Source organism: Colobus angolensis, unplaced genomic scaffold (assembly GCF_000951035.1).
Source record: "Colobus angolensis palliatus isolate OR3802 unplaced genomic scaffold, Cang.pa_1.0 Scaffold455, whole genome shotgun sequence".
Lineage (NCBI taxonomy): Eukaryota > Metazoa > Chordata > Mammalia > Primates > Cercopithecidae > Colobus > Colobus angolensis.
This window is the reverse complement of record NW_012117988.1, coordinates 2,536,393-2,545,814: the sequence shown is the minus strand read 5'-3', so window position 1 is coordinate 2,545,814 and position 9,422 is coordinate 2,536,393. Positions and strand designations below refer to the sequence as shown.

General features: G+C 37.5%; 1 pseudogene across 1 annotated transcript; it reads left to right on the top strand.

The window, feature by feature from the left end:
* Nucleotides 1-7,023: 7,023 nt before the first annotated feature.
* Nucleotides 7,024-8,992, top strand: LOC105523237 (annotated as a pseudogene). Its single transcript, XR_001003563.1, has one exon. The product of XR_001003563.1 is annotated as an NAD-dependent malic enzyme, mitochondrial pseudogene (transcript).
* The last annotated feature ends 430 nt before the right edge of the window (nucleotides 8,993-9,422 follow it).

Here is a 9,422-nt window from a genome sequence, read left to right as displayed (position 1 = left end):
CTTGGTTTTCAAAAGCAAAATGTGTAATTGGTGAACAGTGTAGGAAAGATCAAGACAATTATTCACTTGTCCAAAGCCCAGACTTTATAGATAACTGTTTAAATTTTTCATGCTCAAAAAAATTTATTTTTGCCACTTCGAATCAGCAATCATGTAAAAATTATATTGAAATAATATTTTACTCTCATACTAAACAAGTAAAACAAATTCACTTTTTAGTAGTCTAAATTAAAGTCACATATATTATCTAGCAAATCTAAATAATTTAAACAGGTTCTAATAAAAATATGGTTAAATAATTATAGATTAAATAAATAATATACATATATGTATATATGTATCTATATGTAATTTTGTTTTTCAAAATAAGACTGTGCTCACAGGTATTGTGCTTTGAAATAAAACCAGCTCAATCACTTTGTATCATTGAACTGATGGTTTGCTCAGGTGAAACCAAAACATTTCAGCAAGAATTTTTAAGCAGATTTTTCCTCAATTATTTAAATGTTGTTTTTCTTGTTATGTGCTGATGGCATTTTTGTTATTTTATAGAGATATAGGTAGGTTGCATAGTGACTATTACCCTTCAGTTAATTTGTTCACCATTTAGTTCATTTGTTTGCTTCTATGTTGCTTCTGTGATGACTTATACACAAAATTTTAAAAAAGTGTTTTAGAATTCAACCTCTGTCTGCAGTTAGCATGTTTTGAAAATTATTAGAGGATTTTAATGAGCCTCCAGATACATCCAACATATCCCCCGCCCCCTGCCCCCCAAACAAAACTTAGCTACAAATAGAGCATGTTTTCCTTTATTTGATAAGTCCATGCAGATCTCAGCTATATAACTCTTCTGTTGGGTTACTTTGGGGGGAAAAAAGCTGCTTTGTTATTTAAATTTATGGTGTCATTATTATTGTTATTTTAAAATCTCTACTTTTCTCTATTAGAGCTAAATGAGAAAAAAAGAATCAATCTGTGAAATCTTTACTGAGTTAGAGAACAGATAAGTGCTTCAAATATACATATGTGATGCTGCTTTGATGAAAGAATTTTTCCTTTAGTCCTAGTTGTAATAGAAAATAGTGACTTTTTTTGTAGTAGGAATCTCTTCTTTTTATAATCTTTTTTGAAGAATTTGGCCTCTATCATTAATTTCTGACTCTTAAATTATTTTCAGGCACTCAAATAAAATAGATTTCCAGCATCAACATATAGAATGCAGCATTTTAAAATGGAAGTATTTGGATATGCAATGTGAAAGTTGAGAATCCTGCTTAAAGGAAGAGTAAAAATAAAAATGAACAAAGCAGAAAGTCCATCAAATTCACTTTGTTTTGAATCATTTATATTTGAAATTACAGCTCCATTTTTTACACTTAATATGTGTTTTATAATCATCAGTTTAGGGTTGATGAAGATGGTCTGCCATCCTAAATCTCTATTTCTTTACCATAAAAAGACTTTTCAATAATAGAATACTTTTCAATAATAAAATACAGGCCTTGTTTTATGTGAGTATAATCTAATCGTTTGCTTTAAGTTAATACTCTTTACTGTAAATGAGCATTTGCGATCAGAACTGTAAAAACACAACAAGAGATATGGTTTCAATTGCTGCCTTCTTATTTTTATGCCAACTTCATCCCCACATTAATTTGGACAGATAGATGTCTCTTGTTTCTTAAGAAATACAAGGCATCAGACTTAACATGTTTTAAGAGAACTGTGCTTCTTGCCCCACCAACTTTGACTATCCAATGTCCTCTTCTTCATATTTTACTTAAACACTTTCTTTGGATTTTTAACACCTTTTTAAATGTTTTGCCTAGAGAAGGCAGCATACTCTATTTTAGGCATAACCATAATCTTGTGTTCCTATTTACTGTAAATTGTAATTAGTCAGTTATGAAAAGTGTGTAGCCAGGGAAATAATTGTAAACTGTATATTCACAATGAGCCAAATCTCATTCAGCAGGGGTAGGTGAGTGAGCAGAAATGACTGTCTGGAAAGGCAGAAGGAGGAATTCTATCTTCCAGAACTTCAAGGTTTCAGAGTAACTATAGTGTATCTATGGGACTGACAGTGGCGGATAACTGTAAAACAATATTTCCTGGTCTCCCAACTTACACATCACTCTTTTAACCCTGAATACAAATATTTTTATCTTGACATATTGCCCCTCAAAAAAACTGTGAATGTGGAGAGATTAACTTGAAATTTCCTTTATTTCAAGCATTCTAGTCTTCGAGATAAAAATCTTACAAAAAAATTTCACAATTATCTAGAGAATTCTGCTGCTTTTTCCCATTTACACTTTACCCTCTTTGAGAGCCACTCATTTTGATTTTTATTTCTTTCCCATGATAACTATCCTATGTGATGTTCATTTCCATTAGGTTGTTTTTACCTAACGAGAGATTTTATTTTAAGATTTTAATGCAAAGAGATAAACATGACTGGTAAAAGAAAGTGAGAAGAAATATTGGGGCAATGTAGATGCCTTTCATACTCTGCCATATAGGTACCTATTTTGTATGTTTCTGGTATAAGTCTAGTGAAAGTGCAAAATGCCATACTTGAACCAGCATGAGATGTACACTGTCTATGGGAAAATAAGCCATTTACATCTTTATTGCTAATTAGTCCGGGCCCCACTGTTCTTTACCAGGAAAATGTCTTGCTGCTGCCAACATACTTTTAACAAGTAGAGGGCTCCCTCCCGTGGGCAAGTAGCTGAAACAGTATCCATGGCAACAGACAACTCCAAACTTGGCCATCAAACACTGGCTGAGAAATCCCATGATATTAGGAAAAGAAGATGAGAAATGGAAAAGAACCTAGAAAAGTGAGAAGTGAACCTAAAAAAGAATGGTGATGGAGACTTTTTTAAAAAAGCAATGGAATAGTTGCTAGAATGAAGGAGGAAATGGACCAGGAATGGATATGGTAATTAGATAATGGAAAGGGAATGAAAGAGGAGGTGATTGGAGAAGTAACATATTAACACAGGCACGTGCTGAACTCTATAACCATGAAACATTTAGTCATCTAAATGTATGATAGTAAAAATTTAGAAATGTGAAAAAAGTGATTGTTAGTGCAATGAACACGTTAAATATTGAAATAATTATTAGCATTTGTATAATGTTTTTCTGCTATTGACCACCCTATCATATTATTCTCACATATATTCAAAAGAACAAAGCATCCACATTTTACTGATGATGATAACGTTGAGGTACTAACACTAATAACAATTTCTAATCTAAAAATGTCATAACAAGTGATAACTATTATATTACTACATGGGTGAGGCACTATTCTAAAAAAAAATTTGTGAATTATCTATTTAACAATGTATTAATATATAGCAAGTAAAAAAGCCATTAAAAAGGAGGGCGTTTGGTATATTTAACATTCAGCAAGGAGGTCTGTGACTAGGGGAAAAGACCGAATGTGTAGTAGGAAAATGAGGTTAGATAAATGACAAGGGCTAAAATAAGTAGGGCTTTAATAAGTTATTGTAAGGTCACAGCTTTACTCTGAGCAAGTGTAAAGTCTTTGAAGCACTGAATGAAGCGTAGTGACATGATACAATGTGTCTTTTTAAAAAGCATCTTTCCCCTGCATATGGCAAATAGATTGTAGATAACAAATATGAAAACAACAGGACCAAACAGAAGAATAATGAAAAAAATACCAATGAATGTTGATGGTGGTTTGAATATGAGAGATTGTGGTGTGAATGGAGAGAGAGGGTCATTTTCTACTTGTATTTTGAAGGAATATACAACAGGATTTGCTCATGAATTAAATGTGGAATATGAGAAGAAGAGCATAAACAAGAATGACTTCAAAATTCTGAGTACAAGGTCCTTGAAAAATGGAGTCGTCATTTAATGAGATGGGGAAGACACTAGAAAAAGCAAGTTTAAGAAAATAAATGGTTTATATTTAACATATTAATGACTTTTTATTGGATATCTACTTAATATGGGATTTTCAGAAATCAAAGCTTGAAGCAAAAGTTTACATGTAAATGTGCTGTTAGAAAGTGCAATCATTGAGGAGCAAGTGTGAAGGAAAGGGGAAATAAGGTAGGAAAGGAACAAGAACAAATATTGGTGCTTAACTGGGTTGTCTGATTCTTGGGTCAAGCTCCTATCAATAACTCAAACTCACAGGATTTCCAAGAGGTCATATAATACAAAGCACTGCAAAGGAGAGGTCTAGGAGGAAGAAGGGTTATGAATTTCTCCACCAATTCTTTTTCTGCAATCACAGATTCACCTCAAGACTAGTAACTACTCAAAACCTTGCAATTTTGTATTTATGCACAATAAGAATATGGTATATGCTTCAGAAATAGTAGAGAAGCCGTGGGATGGGAAACAAGGCATAGCATTAAGGGCAAGTTGTAAAACATTGTCTGGCTGTTCTCTTAGTGAGTTTGTTGCCTCAGCCATTGACTGGATTAAAATCAGACTAACTTGGTGTATTAGTCTATTCTCACACTGTTATAAAGAAATACTGGAGACTGGGTAATTTATAAAGAAAAGAGTCATAATTGACTCACACATTTGCAGGCTATGTAGCAAGCATAGTGGATTTTGCTTCTGGGGAGGACTCAAGACAGTTTCCAGTTATGTTGGAAAGCAAAGGGGAGTTAGGAGCTTCACCTGACTGCTACAGGAAGAAGAGAGAGAAGGGGCAGGTGCTACACACTTTTAAGCAACCAGATATCATGAGAACTCACTATTGTGATGATAACACTAAGTGGGGGTGGTGTTAAATCATGAGAACCCACCCCCATGATCAAATCACCTCCCACTGAGCCCCAACTTCAGCACTGAGGTTACATTTCAACATGAGATTTGGGTGGGGACACAGAGGCAAACCATCATTCCACACCTGGCACCTCTGAAATCTCAAGACCTTCTCACATTTCAGAATACAATCACGCCTTCCCAACAGTCCACCAAAGTCTTAACTCATTCTAGCATTAACTCAAAAGTCCACAGTCTGAAGTCTCATCTAAGACAAGGCTAGTCTGTTCCACTTATGAGCCTGTAAAATAAAAAACGAGTTAGTTACTTCCAAGATACCTTAGAGGTAAAGGCATTGAGTAATTACTCCCAATCCAAAAGGGAGAAATCTGCCAATTAAAGGAGCTACAGGTCCCATGCATGTCTGAAACCCAACAGGACAGTCATTAACTCTTAATGCTCCAAAATAATCTCCTTTGACCCCATGTCTCACCATGTCATACAAGTGCAAGGGGTGGGCTTCCAAAGCCTTGAGCAGTTTTACCCTTGTGGCTTTGCCAATTTCAGCCCCCACGGTTTCTTTCAGGGGCTGGCATTGAGTGTTTGCTGCTTTTTCAGGTCCAGGGTGCAAGGTGTTGGTGGATCTACTATTCTGGGGTCTGGAGGATGGTGCTCCACTTCTCACAGTTCCACTAGGAAATGCCCCAGTGGGGACTCTGGATAGGAGATCTAACTCCAGATATCCCCTCTGCACTGCCCTAGTAGAGATTTTCCACGAGGGCCCTGCCCTGCAGCAGGCTTCTGCCTGGACATCAGGTATTTCCATATATCCTCTGAAATCTAGGTGGAGTCTTTCAAACCTCAACTCTTGCATTCTGTGCACCCACAGGCTTAACACAACATGGAGGCCACCAAGACTTATAGCTTGTGCCTCTGAAGCAGTGGCCTGAGCTGTACCTTGTCCCCTTTTACCTATGGTTGGAGGTTGAGTGGTTGGGAAGCAGAAAGCATCCCAAGGCTGCACAGGGCAGTGGGGTCATGAGTCTGGCCCACAAAATCATTCTGTCTTTCTAGGCTTCATGGCCTGTAATTGGAGAGGCTGCCACAAAGGTCTCTGAAATGCCTTTGAGGTCTTTCCCTATTGTCTTTGCTATTAGGACTTGACTCTTCTTTACTTATGCAAATTTCTGCAACCTGTTTGTTTTCCACCACTGAAAATGGGCTTTTCTTTTCTATGAAATAGACAGGCTGCAAACCTTTACCCTCTGCTTCTCTTTTAAATATAAGTTCTAGTTTCAGATCATTTCTTTACTCATGCATGTGAGCATAGATTGTTGGAAGCAGCCAGTTCACATCTTGAGTGCTTGGCTACTCAGAAATTTCTCTCACCAGATACTCTAAATCATCACTCTCAAGTTCAAATTCTCTTATCCCTAGAGTAGGGGCAAAATGCAGTCAGGCTCTTTGCTAAAGCATAGCAGAAGTGACCTTTACTCCAGTTCCCAATAAATTCCTTATTTCCATTTGAGACCTCCTCAGTCTGGACTTCACTGTCCGTAACACTATCAGCATGTTGGTCACAACCATTCAACAAGTCTCTAGGAAGTTCCAATCTTTCCCTCATATCTTCTTCTGAGACCTCCAGTTGGGTCTCATAACAACTCAGTATTGTGATGACAGCACCAAGGGGGAATGGTGTTAAACCATAAGAAACTGTTCTTCTGATCCAATGATCTCCCACCAGGCCCCATATACAGCATTGGAAATTACATTTCAACGTGAGATTTGGGTGGGACAGAGTTCCAAACCACATTGTCTGATAACTAATGTGAAAGTGTAGAGACAATTGCCGAAGGGCTCTGGATAAAGTTAAGGCTGGCATCACGTGAGATGTCTCCATGTGAGACATTAGAGGTATCAGTGCAATATTCAAATGTAGATAACAAACATACAGTTAAAAGTATGAATCTGGGAAAATAGGATACCATAGATATATTCAAAAAAGATTCCATGAATGAAAATTTTGATGTATTTCACTACACCATATCAGTCATTTATGGCTAAAAGAGTAAGAAAAAGAAAAAGAGAAAAATATTTGTAACAGATAATGTAAAGTTTTAATTACCTTAATTTATAAAGAAGTCATATGAGTTCATTGAAAATGGCGAATACCTTCAATAGAAGAAAAAAATTAAAAATAGAAAAGGACAATTTACGTTTAAAAAAATCCAGTGGGCCATGCCCACTCGGCCCCGCCCCCCCTCACCCTCCGCTCTGACCGGTCTACCTCAGTGCCTGGGGCCTTCTTGCGCCAGTGGGAGCCTGAGCTGGCGCGGACTCCAGGAGGCTCGCAGAAGGGGAGGGCCCGGCGGTGCGAGAGCTGAGCATCGCCAGGGCGGGAGGCAGGGTGCAGCTTCTTCATCCGCAGCACCAACTGTCGTGTGGTGAGATCTCTGATGAAAGAAAAGATGTTGTCTGGGTTAAGAGTAGTTTCCACCACTTGTACTTTGGCATGTGGACATTTGCACATAAAAGAAAAAGGCAAGCCACTTATGCTGAATCCAAGAACAAACAAGGGAATGGCATTTACTTTACAAGAACGACAAATGCTTGGTCTTCAAGGGCTTCTACCTCCCAAAATACAGACACAAGATATTCAAGCCTTAGGATTCCACAGAAACTTGAAAAAAATTACTAGCCCTTTGGAAAAATATAACTACATAATGGAAATACAAGAAAGAAATGAGAAATTGTTTTATAGAATACTTCAAGATGACACTGAGAGTTTAATGCCAATTGTATATACACCGACAGTTGGTCTTGTCTGCTCCCAGTATGGACACATCTTTAGAAGACCTAAGGGATTATTTATGTCGATCTCAGACAGAGGTCATATTAGATCAATTGTGGATAAGTGGCCAGAAAATCATGTTAAGGTTGTTTTAGTGACTGATGGAGAGAGAATTCTGGGTCTTGGAGATCTGGGTGTCTATGAAATGGGAATTCCAGTAGGAAAAATGTGTTTGTATACAGTTTGTGCCTGAGTATGGCCTGATAGATGCCTGCCGGTGTGTATTGATGTGGGAACTGATAATATCACACTCTTAAAAGACACATTTTACATGGGCTTGTAACAGAAACGAGATCGCACACAACAGTATGATGACCTGACTGATGAGTTTATGAAAGCTATTACTGACAGATGTGGCCGGAACACACTCGTTCAATTTGAAGATTTTGGAAATCATAATGCATTCAGGTTCTTGAAAAAACATCAGTAAAAAATACTGCACTTTCAATGATGATATCCAAGGGACAGCTGCAGTAGCTCTAGCAGATCTTCTTGCAACACAAAAAGTTATTAATAAACCAGTCTCTGAACACAAAATCTTATTCCTTGGAACAGGAGAGACCACTCCTGGAATTGCAAATCTTATCGTATGTCTATGGTAGAAAATGGCCTGTCAGAAGAAGAAGCACAAAAGAAAATCTGGATGTTTGACAAGTATGGTTTATTAGTTAAGGGGCGGAAAGCAAAAATAGATAGTTATCAGGAACCATTTACTTACCCAGTCCCAGAGAGCATACCTGATACTTTTGAAGATGTGGTGAATACAATGAGGACTTCAACTAGAATTGGAGTTGCAGATGCTGGCCGTCTTTTCACTCCTGATGTAATCAGAGCCATGGCCTCTATCAATGAAAGGCCTGTAATATTTGCATTAAGTAATCCTACAGCACAGGCAGAGTGCACGGCTGAAGAAGAATGTACACTCACAGCAGACAAGTGTTTGTTTGCCAGTGGCAGTCCATTTGGGCCAGTGAAACTCACAGATGGGAGAATCTTTACACTAGATCAAGGAAACAATGTATATATTTTTCCAGGTGCGTCTTTAGCTGTTATTCTCTGTAACACCCAGCATATTAGTGACAATGTTTTCCTAGAAGCTACAAAGGCATTGACAAGCCAAATGACAGATGAAAATTAGCCCAAGGGAGACTTTACCCAGCACTTGCTAATATTCAGAAAGTTTCTATTAACATTGCTATTAAAGTTACAGAATACCTATAGGCTAACAAAATGGCTTTCCAATACGCAGAACCTGAAGACAAGGCCAAGCATGTTAAAGAAAGAGTATGACGGAGTGAATATGATTCCCTGTTGCCAGATGTGTGTAAATGGCCGGAATCTGCATCAAGACCTCCTGTGATAACAGAATAGAAGCACTCCCCTGATAAATACTTCCTGTACCCCGGGGAACCCCTGTTTTTCAGACGAGAAGAGATGATGTCCTCAGTTTTATGGTGTTTTCTGTATTTTGCTCTCCTGACCACTTTGGTTAACACATTTTTTCCACGTGTCTCCACATCTGTTGGGGTAGACCACCTGTTGATGGATTGCATTGCTGACCAGCACCCTACAATCAGTTAATTGTGATGCTTTAATTCTAACATAAATACCATACCACATCCAGGAGACAGAAAAAGTTTGTTTGTCAATGTCTTCACTTGTACTGTAATTCAGACTTGCCGAAGTACTTGCTGTTTACTATTATGGATACTAATCTTCTCTCACCTAGTTCTTTTAGAGCTACTAAAATAGAAATTTACTTTTATGTATAGAAGCACAGAATTTGGGAAAGAAACTAAAT